Source organism: Natator depressus, chromosome 1 (assembly GCF_965152275.1).
Source record: "Natator depressus isolate rNatDep1 chromosome 1, rNatDep2.hap1, whole genome shotgun sequence".
Classification (NCBI taxonomy): Eukaryota; Metazoa; Chordata; order Testudines; family Cheloniidae; genus Natator; species Natator depressus.
Window position 1 is genome coordinate 198,243,743 of NC_134234.1, and position 17,611 is coordinate 198,261,353.

Consider the following 17,611-nt stretch of genomic DNA (forward strand, 5'->3'; position numbering starts at 1 on the left):
TTCTGCTGTTAAATGGGGGGCAGCATCAGTAATGTATGTTTAGGAGAAGTGCTGCTGAGTGTTGTTGGGAGCTTTCGAGGATCTTTTTTGGTCGTATCACCTTATTCAGGATAAATCATGTTTTTACTTATTGTAACAAACCTGTAAGTCACAAGTCACCACAGGTTTATTGCACTTGTGCTTAAGGGGGATAGAACTCAGATACTCCTCTGAAAGCAAAAGACCTTAGCATGTGAGCTAAACGAGACTTAATTATTTGTAGTCCAGAGCCTATGACATAGTTTACTAGCTGAAGGCAATGAGTAATACCTTGGCTAGTTCATGAAATTATTCTTGGTTAAAAAGCCCAAAGACCTTTGTGCAGGAGTTCCTTAAAATTATCATCTTTTAAAATATAAAACATTATAACACTCACAAGCAAAAGGATGAGAGCACAACGGACTCTCTGAGCCATCCATCATTCTGATGATGCCATACTAAGCTCTGACTTCACGTCTTACACATCTGAAGGACTTTCGCAGCTCTTTACAAGGAAAGACAAAAATCAGGAGCTGCAATAAAGTCACTGCTGTTTAGATCTAAACTCTCCTGCAACAATTTTCCTGGCCTGTCACATCACAAGAGGGGGTATCAATAAACTTTGCAGAGTGAGATTTGCAGTCCCCGTCATTGCATATGTAATATCCTGTCAAAACATTGACTTGCTGACACCCTATCAGGTACAGAGTCTGCTGTTGTCACTCAGTCATGTACAGTATGGTGTCTGGGAATGAAACAAGGTGGAAACAAGAATGGATTCAGAGTGCTGCACTGCTTGCTGTAATGTGCTGGTTTCCTCTTTTAGATCAGACACAACAAATATCCAAACTCAGGAGGAGCAGGGCCAACCCTCCGCTTACGTACAGTGGCATCAATTAAAAATAACTCCTCTGACTTCAACCGAACTATTCACATGTTTAGGTTTAGGCGCATGCTTAAGTATCTTGCTGAACTGGAGCCTTGATGGCCCTCCCTTGAGCCTCTGGCACTGGCTTCCAGCCTCCTTTTGCATCAGATTCATACACCTCATCCTCAGTTTCAAAGCTCCGCACAGCTCTGGCACTGCCTACATCTTGTCTCTCTTCCCCTACTAATGCCCTCCTTGAAGCCTGCCCTTGTCTCAACTCACTGTGTCTCCTTCTCCAACAAATGATTTTGCACTTTTTCTCATGCCATCATATGCCCTGAATCTATACCCTTCATCTCCTATTAGTGTACTTTGTTCCTTCAAACGATTAATATATTAATATATTCAAAGCAAGGAAAATATATAGATACATATCTTTAAGTAAACTAATTCACAGAAGAATCTCTCATGATCTTTTATTATTGTAGCCCACATCCTTCCCTTCCTCCTCAAATTTGGTTATTACTCACTGTGCTATGGTACCATTTGGTCTAACTTATGGCCAGCTCCTGAGGAATGCTGAGTACCTACCACTCCTATGAAAGTCAATGCAAGCTGCAGGTGCTCATCACCTCTCTGGACTTGGTTCTTAGACTGTAAGGCCCCTGATTTCAATGGGAGTTAGGCACCTAAATACCTTTGATGATCTGGGCCTAAGTTCCTTGGGGCATGGAGCTCTTGTTTTTATATGTTTGTTAAGTGTCATGCACATCAATAACTTTCCAGAAATAATAAATAATATGAAAAACAGTGGACAAAATCAACATGTTGCTCCATCGAGTCAACGGCCTATTCTCTTATGGTACGTCTACACTGCAATTAGGCCCTCATAGCTGGCCCACCTCAAAACGTCCTAGAGCTCGGGCTCCTGCCCAAGACTCATGCTCTACCCCACAATTAAATAGCAGTTTAGCCCGAGCCCCATCAGCCTGAGTCAGCTGGCATGGGCCAGCCAGGGGTGCCTAATTGCCATGTAGACATATCCTCAGGGTCTCACCTTGCTGACTTTGGTCTCCCATTGACTTTGATAGTGTAGGAACATGGCCTTATGGAAGACTCCAGCCATGACTGATTGCGCATTGCCTTCTAAGACCATAACTAGTGGGTGAAAAAAGACATGCAGGATGGGGTAAAGTCCTACTTCCCTCTCCCCACATAACTCACCTGATAAGTAAGCCTGGATGAGGGCTTGCAAACTGCCTGCATACAACAATTGGGAGCTCTGATCTAGGTCTAAGTTCACCTTCATTGCAGAGACAAAGGTTTAAAGAAAACATATGAATGAACAGAGAGTTAAAACTACTAGAGAATGCACCCTGGGATTATCTGTACTATCAAGACAGGAAAACTTTGCAGATGCTACTGTCTCTCTAGAGGAATAAATGCTTGCATTTTAATATTCTCAGCAGCTGGCTCCTGTTGAATGCCATCAGGATGATTCAGCCACCCACCAGGAACACCAGTAGCAGCAAGTGCACACACACACAGAAATCTGCAAAACTTTCTGCTCTCAGTGCCAGGCCCGTTATTCAGGCAGTCTGATCTTCATTAACGATTCATCATTACCTCCAGCAGCAAGTTTAGCCTTATGCCAGGGTGGTGAAATAGAAGAACTAATCCACAGTCTCACAAAGATCCCCAGAATCATCCCATCTGCCTCGTGTCTATAGTGCATCCTACAATCCATATTCTCAGCAATTCACTCTGTGGTTATTTCATTTACCTTCAGCTTGGCCACAGACATCACATCACCCCTATCAGCTTGTTTCATCAGACCAATGGTTCGCACTGTCTGGTATCATTCCCCTGCTTCAGTGGTCAACACTTACTACTTCCATTGAAGGTGACAATCCCCAATAATGCACATAGCCAATTACTCAGTTCTGCATGGTCTTCCTGAGCCTACTGATGATCTCTTCCAATTTTCTTAACCTCGGTGGCTTTCCAACTGCGGTCTGTGGAGCATTTGCAGGTGGTTTATGGAGCTGCTTCAGTAATCATGAAGCATCTGCCACTGCTAAAGGAGTAATGCTTCCTAATAGCTGTAGACCGGGCCAGATCACATAGGGATTCTTGGAGGGGTTAATCTCTGGAAAACTCAAAAACAAAACACCTCTTTCTGCCCTTTCTGTGGCAGATTTGCATCTCTCTTTCAACAGGTGCTTCTTTGGTGTAAATTCAGCTATGATCAACTCTGCAGATACTCACAGTGGAGTTTGGACCTAAACTACACCTTCAGTACAACAATTACCATTAATTCAGTACCAAACTATCAACCAAGCTGCACTGTTTTTGATGCTAGAATTATGATCAATGAACTTTGATGTCACCTGGCTAGAGGCATCAGCTTGCCTTTTGTTTTTGAGAAACAGGTTTACTCCCTCCCTAGACTTGTCCATTAAACACATTTCAGCCACAACTTCAGCTTATGTTCATAACTTTACATATAATGTTGCTACACACATTTCACCATATTATTGATCAATGAGTTAGTTTTCAAAGGATACCTCACAAGTCATATTTTGCACAAAGATTATTACAATAGCGTGTAGGGTATGAATACAGGGTGCATTCGGTAACAGGGAGGCATCATGCACTTTATGATTACATCAAGGAACTGGGAGTCAGGGTGCCTGGGTTCGGCACTTGACTCTGTCACTGACTCAGTGTGTGACCCGTGGCAACTTCTTTGTGCCTCAGTTTCTGTATCTGGGAATTCCAGTGGGGGCAATGATCCCAACTGTTGTAAAATTGTTTGAGATCCTTATACAAAAGAGACTATATAACTGTAAAGCACTAATGTGGTCATTAGCCTGAGAATTTGGTCAGCCTGTTGCTGGGATCACATGGTAAAGATTTTACCTTGAACCACATGTAGTTTGTTAAGTTTTAGGCTTGGTCTACACTACACAGTTAGGTTGATGTAAGGCAGCTTACGTCTACCTAATTATGTCAGTGTACATGCTACAGTCTTGCTCCCGCTGATTTAAGTGCCCTACTACGCTTTCACACCACCTTCATGAGAGGCGCTGGGCTTAAGTAAGTGTAGTTAGGGTGACACAGTGTCGGTGTAGACACTGTGTTACTTACATCAACTATTAGTGCTGGAGCCGTAAAATTCACAAGAAAGCCAAGCAGCTAGAGCCCAGCTTCCCCCTGCTCCCCTGGAGAGCTGGGCGGCTGGACCTCACTCCCAACTGGGAGCCATGAGAGAAGCCTGGGTGGCTGGACCCCGCTCCTGGCTGGGAGCCAGGGCAAGAAGCCTGGACAGCTGGACTCTGCTTCTGGCTAGGAGCTAGGGTGAGAAGCCTGGGCAACTTGGAGCTGGGGAAAGAAGCCTGGGTGGCTGGACCCCCCTCCTCAGGGGTGAGAAGCCCTGATGGCTGGACCCCACTCCCAGCGGGGAACAGGGAAGCGAGATGTTCTGGGCAGCTTCCCGCCACTCCCGGAAGGGAACAGGGAGGCAAGAAGCCCCGGGCAGCTTCCCCCAGACCCAGTGGGGAATGGGGAGCTGAGGGGGACAGCCCGCCAGGAGCCTGTGAGGCAGCTGGGCTCCAGGTAGCTGCCAGTGGAGCTGAGAGACCAGGCTCTCATCTCCCCACACTGCCCCTCTTAGGTTGGTGAAAGCACTCCAGGTGAGGACGCGCACCACCGACCCAAGGAGGGTAGCGTGGACATGCACCACAGCAGTAATTACTGCAGTGACTGTAAGTCAACCTAATATAGGTCGATTTAAGTTTTTAGTGTGGCCATACCCTTAGTTACTAGTAAGTGTTTTATCTTTATTTCTCTTGTCACCATAATGACTTATACTTGTACTCACTTAAAATCTCTCTCTTTGTAGTTAAATAAACTTGTTTTATTCTCTAATCAAAACTAATCCAATGTTGTGTTTAAACTAAATTGCTTGATTTAGCTGGGGTTGGTCCTGCATTGAGCAGGGTGTTGGACTAGATGACCTCCTGAGGGGTCTCTCATTCTAGGTTTAGTAACTCCAATTATAGTAGCAAACTGTTGTACATTGATCCCCTACAGAGGCAATGGAGCTATAATATCTGAACTGTCCAGGAGAGGTCTGGACAGTGCAGAACACACATTAGGGGCGAAAATCCAGGACTGGGAGTGCGTTGGGGCCACTCTGCAAGTGGTTACCAAGGCTACTGGAAGCCGGAGTGTGGCTGGTATGTTCCTGATGGGCTTCTGGGGTCAGAGTTGCTGGACCAGGGCTGCAGCTATTCACAGATGCTCAGAGTGTGACCTGCATGCTGCTTGGCTGTTTGTGAGCAACCCAGGTGGGCGCTACAGCAGCAAAGCAATGAGAGGCACCCAAGGTTGCAGGGCAGATGGTAACACAACCTGTCACTGGTCTGGACTGCACCTCAGAAGGAGATACTCCCCTTCACCGTGGTATTCAGCAGCACAGGAAGTGATGCTATCATATTCCTTACACTCTTCACAATGAATGACCCTCACAATCAGTGTCATTTTCCTAATCCACACTGTGGATTAACCCAAACCAACCTCACATTAACAAGGTTAAAGTAACTACTCCTACCAACTCTTCTTGACATCAAGCTTACTCTGTCAGGTGCACTATTTGATAGTTATTTATGGTAAGCGACCATTCATAGGGACTGGTAAAAATTAATGCTTGGATTTTTTTTATAAAAATAACTTTTTCCAAACAATAATTTTTAATGGAAATTTTCATTTAATCAAAATTAAAAAGCAACTAATTTTCACATAAAAACATTAACAGAAACAACATAAAACCAAAACCTGACACAAATATTTGTTTTTTAGTTAAACCAAAAAAATTTCAGTGTTCTTTTTCTTGCCAAGAAAAGGAAACATTTCTCCTAATATTTAGATCATTTTCATTTCTTTCAAAAAAATTTGAGGCAAATAGTGACCATTCACCCTCCCCTCACCAGCTCTTCCAGTTAGCTATCTCATTGGACAGTATGTGGAAACACTGGAGCAGTACTTCGTGCAGGTAAAAGTTGGGTTTCAGCACTGGGAATGGATTAAATTGTTCTCTCCTTGTTAGTTTAGGCCCCAAGTATATTGATCATTCCTTTTTTTCAATTGTTTTAAGCAGACTGTAAATCCTCACAATGCCAGTGACAGGCAGTAATGGTTTTAGAAATGATTTTCATGTTTTTATCAGTTATACTTTTTGCTCTGAGTCTTTTTTTGCTCACACAATTTCCCTGGGATAGCATTGTTTGAAAGGTGTTGGAGTACAACACTCAGTGATTCATCAATCAACAAGAAAACCCAGATATGAGTTTTTAGCAAGGAATAAGTGTTGTGAAGTTTACTTCCATGGACTTCATTCAAATCAGAGACATGTCAGCCATACAAAGACGGTTTGAAGGGTTGCTTTTTACAGCTTTAAGTGTACTACAAAAGCACGTATCTTCTTAAAAATCAGACTGATTGGTTCAGATTAGCAGTGTCAGTGTTTAGCCTATAGTACAGCGGTGGGCAACCTGCGGCCCGTCAGGGTAATCCACTGGCGGGCCACCAGACAGTTTGTTTACATTTGCACAGCCACCCGCAGCGCCCAGTGGTCGCGGTTCGCTGTTCCCAGCCAATGGGAGCTGCTGGAAGCGGTGGCCAGCACATCCCTGTGGCCCGCACTGCTTCCTGCAGCTTCCATTGGCCGGGAACGGCGAACTGCGGCCATGGGGAGCTGTGGCAGCCATGTAAATGTAAACACACTGTCTGGCAGCCCGCCAGTGGATTACCCGGACGGGCCATGTGTGGCCCGCAGGCTGCAGGTTGCCCCCCACTGCTATAGTAGCTGCTTAGAAATTATTACTTGGTCTCACCCTCTTTATTTTTCTGGTCTGGTTAGGACTCAGGCCTGTGATTTCAAGAGGAAATCTAAGTCCTTCTAAAAAATGCTATTTTTTTCTGAATAGAAGCCAACCCTAGTTCTACCTTGGCCAAATGATCTTATCAAGATTTAAGAAGAGAAGAATGGTATTACATTACTTTCAATGTGTGGGGAATTTATTACCTTCACACACAGTACTCTTATAACATTACTGACAGGCGTTATCAAACTTATTTTACAAGTTAATAAAAATACAAGATAGACATGACTGGGAGTCTGAGAGGCAAAGAGCTAAGTATTCCAATTTCTCTATACTTAACTGCATGAGAATCAAAGATTAATAACATTTTGCCATTCTACAGCACCTTGCATCTAATGATCTCAAAGCATTGTACAAGCCTTGCTGAAGTAAGCGTCAGAACCCCCTGTGAGGTAGAGAACTATTAGTCCTATTTTATAGTTAAATAAACTCAGACAAAGAGGTGAAATGACTTGCACAAGGTTGCACACTGAATCTGTAGCAGAGTTGGGAATGGAGCCAGATCAGTGACTGAATCCTCTAGCCTAACCACCAGAACATGCTCTCTAAAGGAAAGCCAATATACCATTTCAGTACTACAGCAAGGTATTCATGCCAGAACAAACTTGAAAATCAAAACAACATTTACACATAGACAGATTTAGTTGGAGCACTCACTTCTTTGGTCCCTTTGCTATTAATGAAGATAGCTATGTATTAAGAAATGCTTTCTCCCTTCTAACCCAGCTTCACTTCTGTTAGATCCTGAAGGCTAGGACTGTAATCCTGAGCAGTGATGGGCCCAAGTCACAAAACTGAGATCCAAAATTTCCCCAAATTGGCATTTGTGTTCAGGCCATGGGTTGAAAAATGTACGAGTCCCCTACTAATCTGAGCACTAAAGACATCATTTTCAAAAGCGTCTAAGTGACTTAGGAGCCTAAGGGCTGTACTTTTTAAGGTGTATATATATATACACACACACACACACCTTTAAAAATATGGCCCTAAGTCCCTATTAGCCAGGCTGAAATATACATGTAAAGCCACATTCCCTTCATTTTAAAACAACAATTTGACATTTATTGTGCACTGTACCAAATTATAACATTGTCAACCATCTTGCTATATTTTTAACAAAAGTTACTCTGTCTCTCATGCTTTTGTGTTGTACCTTTTGACCACTACTGGCTCATTTCACGTTTTTCCCCTCTTTTTTTGGCCTGTAATAGCTCATGATGTATCTCTTTTCACATTGTTTTCCCTCTCTCTTTCCGATGCTTTTCTCTCCCTCCAACCCCTTATATCCCTTTTCCTTTCCTTCTCTCCAGTGGGACCTCCACCTTTTTCTATGAATTTTCTCTTTTCCACCTTGCCCAGCCAGGAAAAAAAAATCTCTTCCAAAGTATGCTGCTTCTCTTTTCTATCCCATCAATCATCTTCCCCTTCTATACCCTTACACCCTCCTCCCCATTCAAAACCTAATTCTACCTATACACTCACCCCCAACCCTTCAATTGCACATCTGGCTTCAAAAGTTCAGCAGACATCTAACAGTCAGAGGACCAAGCTAAGGACTATGAGTACCTACATGGGGAACAGATTTCTGACAGCAGAGGGCTCTTTAATCCAGCAGACAAAAGCATAACAAGATTCAGTGAAGCTTGGAAGCTGAAAGCAGACACATTCAGACTAGAAAAAAAAGGAGTAAATATTTAACAGGGAGGATAACTAACCATTGGAACATATGATCTAGGGGTGTGGTGGAGTCTCCACTACTTGAAGTTTATACATCAAGATTAGATGTCTTTCTAAGAGATATTCTGTAGCTCAGCCAGAAGATATGGGTCTGAAGCGGGAATCGCTGGGTGATGTTCTATGGCCTGTGTCTGCAGGTCAGGTTAGATTGTCATTATATTTCCTTCTAGCCTTAATATCTATGAATATATTTCAATCAATGCCCCAGGGAGAAGCCAAGATACTGCCCAACTTGCTGTCTCTGGATTCTGTTTGGCAGTCTTATCTTTTGAAGCCTCCAGCTAGTAAGTGTTTGATAAACAAAAACCACTCAGCTCCCTTTGACTATTAGGAGAATTCTCCTACTTCTTGGGTATCCTCTCCCACCTCAGAGCCTGCCAGCTGTTGAAAGAGTGGCAGTGATGGGTATCTCCATTGATATACTCCCCTCCACAAGCTCCACTTTTGGGTGGTCCTCCCTTGTGCACAGTCCCAGTGCCTGCCATGGCTGCTGCCGCTCAGAGCCTTTCCCAAAGAGCCTCAGATTGAAACTGACCTGATTCTTGTCAGCTTCACTAGAGTTCCCACCTGCAGCAACAAAAACTGTGGAGACTGGTCAGTTTTTACCCCTCTGAAGCTTGGAAAAAGGCTGGAAAAGCTTTCAGCAGCAACACAGCTGTAAGACTGCAGACTTATGAAATCGACAGGACTTTGATTTAAACTGAATTTCTATTTGGAAGATTATCTTCATAACCATAAGGGCTGGATTTTTTTAAAACATAGAAGGGTAAGAACTGAAGATTTGACAATCACCCAGGTATGTTTTCTACTGGCCCGAGCTGAATGGATTTTTCAAGCCCTGCTTAGACCCATTCCAAATTTTGGATTTATGGCATTGCTGTAACTTACTATATCATTTATACAGTGCTTTGAGCTTATGAAGCATTAATACTGTTGCCAAGATCTCAACATAATGACTCCACTGCATGGTTAAATAAACACAGAGCTGTGAGTGTGCAAATCACTGTTTAAAACACAAATAGCTTTGGTAACTATTAGCAAACGTGGCAATACAATAGGTGACAGTTCATGTGAAAGAGAAACTATATGTAAATAACTCACATTTGGAGAGGCAGTGTTTCCTAGTGGTTAGAGCATGGGCCTGTGATCCAGGATTCCCAAGTTATCTTCCTGGCTCTGCCAACGATTTGCTGTGTGAATTTAGACAAGTCACTCAAAACTCGCTGTGCCTCAGTTTCCTCATCTGTAAAATGGAAATAATACTTACAAACATCACCTGGGTGTTGTGGAACTTAAATCACTAATGTTTATAAAGCATTTTGTCATCTTTAATTCAAATTATGCTGTAGAAGTGCAGTGTGTTAATGCAAATATTATTGTTTCAATTACATCCTGATTGGATTCCCAAATTTTTTATTTTACTCATCTTTGAAATGCAGCAATCTCTGGACGGGAGATAATGTAAGAACAGTCATACTGGGTCAGACCAATGGTTCATCTAGTTGCCAATGCCAGGTGGTTCAGAGGGAATGAATGGAACAGGTAATCATCAAGTGATCCATCCCCTGTCGCCCATTCCCAGCTTCTGGCAAACAGGGGCTAGGGACACTTCAGAGCATGGTTTTGCATCTGGTGCATCCTGGCTAATAGATGACCATTGATGGACCTATCCTCTATGAACTTACCTAGTTCTTTTTTGAACCCTGTTATAGTCTTGGCCTTCACAACATCATCTGGCAAAGAGTTCCACAGGTTGACTGTGTGTTGTGTGAAGTACTTCCTTTTGTTTGTTTTAAACCTGCTGCCTATTTCATTTTGTGACCCCTCGTTCTTGTGTTATGAGAAGGAGTAAATAATATTTCCTTATTTACGTTCTCCACACCAGTCATATTTTTATAAACCTCTATCATATCCCCCCGGCAGCTGTTTAACAATACCCAGCAACACTTTTACATCAGTTCACATCAGGAAGTGTAGAAAAATACTGTATCCAATTGAAACTTCAGGGGGAATTTAAGGAGGCAGAATGCAATGACCAGAATTGATATTTAGTCAGGACACAAATACCAGCCACCTGCCTCAATGAGGGCGGAACCTGATGGGGCCGGCGGCGAAGGTAGACAGTCCTAATAGTGAGGGAGGGGACACTCTCTGAGGGACACCAAGTAGCTCCTCTCCTCCGAGACTCTCTGACACCCATTGTGCAGCTGAGGGGGAAGGGTGCTGCAATGGAGCTGAGAGAGACTCCACATGGTCCCTGTCCAGGTTGAATCCTGGGAGCTGGGGAATGCTGGCCAATTAGTACCAGAGATTCCTGCTGGTGGGAGGAGTTACCTTGTCTCCCTCAGCAAATGTCCCCTCCTTTGCTGCTGGGACTGCCCTCCCCCCACCCCCCTTCACTGCCAGCCCCATCGATTTCCCACACCCACTGAGGCTTTTGAGACAGGACACAAATGGCCTAGATCTCTATTTTACATTTCATCCAAAAGACAGCACTTCCAGCACCAGAGATCACCCCCCACCATCACGCTGGGGCATTAGTTCAATACTGATCAGACACAACAGTGTCCCCTACTCAGTCACTGACTCCACTTTCTGCAGTGCTCTTGTATGTCATGAAGGTTCTCCAGATCAAATACTGGACAAGCCTGATTCTGGCTGAAGGGAACAAAATACAAGGTTGTGTGGCTGCAAAATGCAGGCTTACGTTTCTCACTATGTGTTTTATTTTCTCCTTATGAATATCTCCTTCAGAAAAAAACAGATAAATAGGCTGGACCTTCAACTGTGTTAGCAGGAGAGGCCATGTGATCAATGAGCGCCCATTCCAACCATGCCTTCAGGACACAGATCTTCCACTAACTTCAGTGGGAATTCCATGCATAGAGCGGTTGCAAGATTGGACCCTGAGGGGAAAAGTTATTAGTTACAGAGGAAAAAATCCCATGTACTGTACACCCTTATGGCCCTGCAGCACACAGGCAGCAACAGTACGCAAAATGCGGAGCAGCCTGCTGGCTCATTTCATTAGTGGGGAAGCCTGCAGCTGATCAGCTCTGTTTTCCTCTCTCCAGCTGCACAGTGTTGTTGTGGCACTGGGAATTTGCTGTGGCTTCTGAAGATTATGGGGCTATGCTTCAGCAAGCCAAAAAAAAAAAAAGTCACAAACAAAATTAAAAGAAAGAAAGAAAGAAAAGACAAGAACAGCTGATCTCCTCACTGGAGAAGACTCTGGCACCTTCCTACATATGCACACACCATTTTCTTTGGTATTTCCTGGCCAGAAAAATCATCACACAATTTTTTTATGGGGGAGGGAATAAAAATTGTTTCTCATACTAGTTCTTCAAACTTTATGGGATATGTAGTTGAGATTAACAGGTGAAAGTGTTTAATGATCCATGCTATTCAAGAGAATGCACACAAAATATTCTAGGTAACTAATTTCTTCACTGCTCTCCAGACAGTCAAAACTGTAAAGGCCATCTGACGTAAAATAAGTTTTTGGAAAATGCCATGAGAAATCTTATCCAAATGATCCAGTTCCACTCCCATTGACTCCAGTGGGAACAGGATCAGGAACACACTTTGATGTATTATCTTAAATGCAATGCTATGATTGCAAACTTAACTGCACAAAAGTCTGGAAATTAAATGTTATCTTTTTCAACACAGATGGACTCAAACCACCAAATATGGACCTGGATTCCCTATGATTCCAAATGTTCAGGAGTGTTTGGATCTGAGTTTTTTTTGGGCACCTGCTAGAAACCTAAGTATTTTCCCAGGCTTATGAAAAGGAAGATATATGAGGTGTTAAGAGGAGAGTGGCATCTGCAATGTGGCAGAATTACAGTGGTTACAGAAACCATTGCATGGATTTGTTGGATTTTTTTAGATTAAAAACTGTAAAGGTAATTACTTTAAGGAAATTAGTTGCTTATAACTTATATTTTTATTAAACACTAAAAATTAAAATAGAAACAGAAAAAAATGTATTTTAGTAATTAATCAGAAGTGTCTTTGATTGCCCAGTCCTAAAAAATCCCCAAACAATTATTTTTTCATAGAATCATAGACTTTAAGATCAGAAGGGACCATTATGATCGTCTAGTCTGACCTCCTGCACAACGCAGGCCACAGAATCTAACCCACCCACTCCTGTAACAAACGCCTAACCAATGTCTGAGCTACTGAAGTCATCAAATCATGGTTTAAAGATAAAATAATATTCACCTCTGAGCTGAGAACAAATGTTAGACACTTCAGCTCTGATTTATTTATTTATTGTGAAAGTGGAAACCCCTGAAAATTGGTGCTTAGGATGAAAATATGATCTCACCCATAACAATAATAAACTCATCTAATAAATAAATGCAAAATAAACCTGACAAAAATAAACCAAAATTGCAAAGCCTGCCCCAATGTGGCAAATACAGAACAGAGGAACTCCATGTTCTGCAAAATGTTAAATGAGTTTATCCTTACTTGTCAGCACTCATTTTCACCAAGAAATTTAACTGGAACATAAGAACAGCCATACTGGATCAGATCAGAGATCCATCCAGTCTGGTATCCTGTCTACCGACAGTGGCCAAGGCCAGGTGCCCCAGGGGGAGGGATAGCTCAGTGGTTTGAGCATTGGCCTGCTAAACCCAGGGTTGTGAGCTCAATCCATGAGGGGGCCATTTAGGGATCTGGGGCAAAAATTGGGGATTGGCCCTGCTTTGAGCAGGGGGTTGGACTAGATGACCTCCTGAGGTCCCTTCCAACCCTGATATTATATGAGTGAACCTAACAGGTGATGATAAGTGATCTCTCTCCTGCCATCCATTTCCACCCTCTGACAAACAGAGGCTAGGACACCATTCCTTACCCATCCTGGCTAATAACCATTAATGGACTTAACCTCCATGAATTAATCTCCATGGAGATCTCTGGTATTTGAAGGCAGCAGGGTAACCTATCATGCTAAAGAAGAATCAGTGTCTATTGTCAGTAGTCATCCTAAACACAATCTGGTGCACTATAGATACATGTGTTACACAAACTGATTTCTCATTGGCAATCACCCGCCCAAATAATGATCAGACCCAACTTTTAAAAATCAGATGGCAGCAATCACATTGAACCAAGCACAACCCTGGTGTAATTCCAATGGCTTCAGGTTATACTAATGGAGTTACACTAGTCATAAATTTAGCCGAAGACCACTGCAGCCCTGCACTTTCAAACATCCATCTACTGTCACTTCAGTTTTAATTTTCTGTGACTCCACAATCTCATGATGCACTTGTACATCTACAAAACATTATTTGGATTTACATGAGTGTTACAATTTAATAATCGACTCTGCATATAACCAAATTAAAAAGTTTCAGGGAGAGGCAGTTCTAGGATAAAGAGTTTGAGCAGAGCTCATCATGATCATATGGTCAAAGCTTGTAAGAGGTTTTAGAAGTCTTCTACATCATACCGAGAAATGTCTCCAGCTATAATTTGACCCTTCTACTTATTGTCAAGTCAACTAGATTCATGGGTGGCTACGAAAATGATCTTGCAAATAAATATTTGCAGCTCTGACTATTCAGAACATTGGTACGTGCTTAAAGCAACAAGGAACACAATGTACCATGCAGGAACAGTACAAAATTTTTAAATGTTCATAACATTTATTTCAAAACCAAATTTCTTCCAAGACAAACCCCAGCTACTCATTCAGGACCACGTACATGCCTAAATATGAAATGTTAAAAGAAAGAGAGAGAGAAAGAAAGAAAGAAACATTTAAAATGTCTTAAGTGGTTAAAGACTCTTTTTCATTCATGCTTAGATGACTACAAAAAAGGGAAACACGTTGTCTTCAAACTGTTGAGACAGATCATGAAATATTTCTCAGAAAATTACCATTGAGGCTGAAAGTGAGAAGATGCAAAATAAGGTTTAAGAATGGAAGAGCCATCTCAATCACTGCTATGGCATCTCTGCTGCAAAGACAGTGTGCTACATATTATACATCTATTTTATTCTGTGCAAAATTATGCATACAAACATTATTTTTCTGTTTCCAGTTATAAGTGCTAGGCCTAATCCTTAAGTCCCAACTCTGTTTTCACTTAGCCCTTACTCGGGCAAACTCTCACTGAGTTCAACAGTGTCAGATTTGGATAAAAAATGAGTAGGGACCTCTGCATTTGGTTCTACATATGTAGGGTAACACTGAAATGCAGCTACCTCTAGATCTGTAACAAAGTCTGTATTAGTGACATATGTCCGACATATGGGACTTCAGTGCTCATCTGCTGACTCAAATATAAACTAACAATAAAGTGGCCCATTTCTGATATCACAGTCTATGCACACATGTACCATCTATCCAAAATATAGCATACTAACTGTATATACAAAATACAAATGTTCCTTCCACTTGAAGAGGGCAACCAGTCAGCGCATAGCAGGTTGTAGAGCAGTGTGGGGAGGAGAAATTTTGGCCCTTGGAAACCAAGGCTAAATGTCCACTTCTTATAAAGACTGCTACGGGTTCTTTAATGAGTCTATATACCAGACAGAACCTGGTTTTTGAAGTCTCCTCAAGTAAAGACATAAATACATTGAGTTTCAGAAAATTGTAACAATAATCTCCACACGAGTGATTTATTGTTAAAACCAGCACAAGTGGGGAACGCTTAGCTAAAAGGTAGGTCCCTACAATAAATGCTGTTTCCATAAGGACTGTTTATATGGTCATACACCTCTGATTCCCAGTTGCTGTCTTCCCCTCCCCCTCAATGCTCTGTTACAGGCAACTTCCATTGTAACATACACACCCTAGGTCTGATTTGTATCCTGTACTTTATTCTGTATTTCCTATGCAAGATAGTTTTGTTTCCTAACAGCCTCTTTCTGAACTTCCACTGTTGCTCATATGGACGCACAAAAGCTCAGCCTACAGTTTATGATCCATGAAGCTTTCAAATGCAATAAATAAAAGATGTCAAATAAATAAATAAATAAATAAATAGTTTACTGAAGTGAAACTAGCAGCATAGATCTGAATCAGCAACCAATGGCCCAGTGTTTCTTTCCCTTACACCAAGACAGGTGCTTCCTAACTTATCCTACTAAAGAAGAAAAGAAAGAGGTATATATATATAAAAAAGTGTGCACACATGTATGAGGAATAGTAAGGGAGAGAAAAGGGGTAAATGATCGAAATAAAACCAAACGAGGTATTTTTAAAAAAAATCTACAGTGAAGTTTAATTTTGGCAGAGGAGTATAATCAGTCTTTGGAAATAATTAAAGCTTTGTCTTTAAATAAAGCATCAGAACAAAAAGCTGAGAAAATGAACGGAAAACATACACACAGTCACACAAAAACCGGGGAATAAGGGATAAGGAAATGAAAGAAAAAGAAAACAAACAGAATCCTAACAGGCCCATTCTGCGAAAGGGAGTCCAAATAAGGAGTCATATGATATCTGATAGTGCAGGACACGTCGCCAGGAGCTGGAGCAGATTGCCTGCAGGAAGAAAGAGCCAGTGTGTTCCTGCTCAAAGAGCTTTTCTTTCCTTGTTTTCTATCCCCCTCCTCCTCTTTTCGCTTCTACTGTGAATGTGTTACTCTTAGGTCAGGTCCATGAAGAATCCCAGAAAGACAGCTATCGTCATTCACTGTACTTCTGGAAACGGAGATAGCCAGAGGAAGATGCCTTCTAGTTGAGACTGAGGGGGACTTATGTAGATTACAGTACTGCGTGCCCTGCTCCTTCTGTCACCACCTCCAGGGTTGCAGACACAAAATGCTCATGTAGCATGTTATAGAAAAAGAAAAGAAAAAATATTCGGGGAGGAGGAGGAATGAGATCTCTTCTTCTATGGAAAACTTCAAATGCCGAGTTCCTTCTCAGCATGTTTGTATTTACTTTTCTAGGTAATTTTTTTTTGTGGGGGAGGGGGGAGGGAGAGACGAAATCACAGAAAACATTAAAACAATGACAGGTTTCAGAGTAACAGCCGTGTTAGTCTGTATTCGCAAAAAGAAAAGGAGTACTTGTGGCACCTTAGAGTCTCTAAGGTGCCACAAGTACTCCTTTTCTTTTTATTAAAACAATGAAAAGTCAGATGCTGGGAAAAGTCTCCAGAATACCGACAGAAATGAGGGCTTAAAAAAAACCAACACCACAGAACAGAAAGGAATTTTTGACATTTCTAATTGTCTGTCAACAGGCCACTGAACTTCTTGCAGTGTCCACCAACTTCTCATTACTCTGGCATTTCACATGCAACTATGGAGTCCATGAGGCACTTCGGACCAGGCTCTGCCCACTGTTACACCAGTGTAAATCCAGAGTAACTCCACTGACTGCAAGAAGTTATTCTGAACTTAAAGCATTGTAACTTAGAGAAGAATTTGTCCCTTTCATCTTCTGTAAACACATTAATTCTGAATATGTACTATTAAATGCACGGGATTGCCAAAAAAAATGTAGCATAAATGTATGCAGTACATATGTAGCTACAAAAGATCACTTCCTGGAAGAGAGGCATGCAGCATGAATAAAAGAAAAAATTAATACTAATGATATTTTGTATCCAGAAACAATTGTTAGAACTGCCTTTGATCTAGTTCTATACATTGTGTATTTATGATTTTTTGGGTGTGTATATATTGTTTTCTTCCTTGCTTCCTGTATGATTGATAAATAATGTAGTTTTTGGGTCTGAAATTTGACAAAGCAAGGAAAATATAAATCAATAAAAGAAGGAAGAAAGAGTTTAGCTTAAAAAGCATTTCCTTGAGCTTGCGAATTTGCAGCGGTCTGTGTACTCAAACATCTGAACAAATGTACATGAGGCATGGGATTTAGTGTATTTTGTATACTATGCACACATACATTTCAATTACAAGCATCTCCTTTACCACAACTGTACTATTAGTTTGTATATTATGTGTGTGATAGCCTATGTCTATTACATGTACAAGTGCACATAAGAATATGCACATGACACAAAATGCACATACATAAACACAAACCTACAAC

General features: G+C 41.8%; 1 protein-coding gene across 3 annotated transcripts in view; it reads right to left on the reverse strand.

Annotated features, from left to right (window-relative positions):
* Positions 1–17,611, reverse strand: part of ZBTB20 (zinc finger and BTB domain containing 20) — a 617,628-nt gene that overhangs the window by 104,428 nt on the left and 495,589 nt on the right. For 2 of the 3 annotated variants that reach the window (XM_074974219.1, XM_074974221.1), the window contains one exon: positions 9,670–9,811. The gene's annotated coding sequence lies outside the window, so the exon portion shown is untranslated. Of the gene's footprint in view, positions 1–9,669; positions 9,812–17,611 lie in introns of those variants that run through there. The other variant, XM_074974222.1, reaches the window with a different exon arrangement.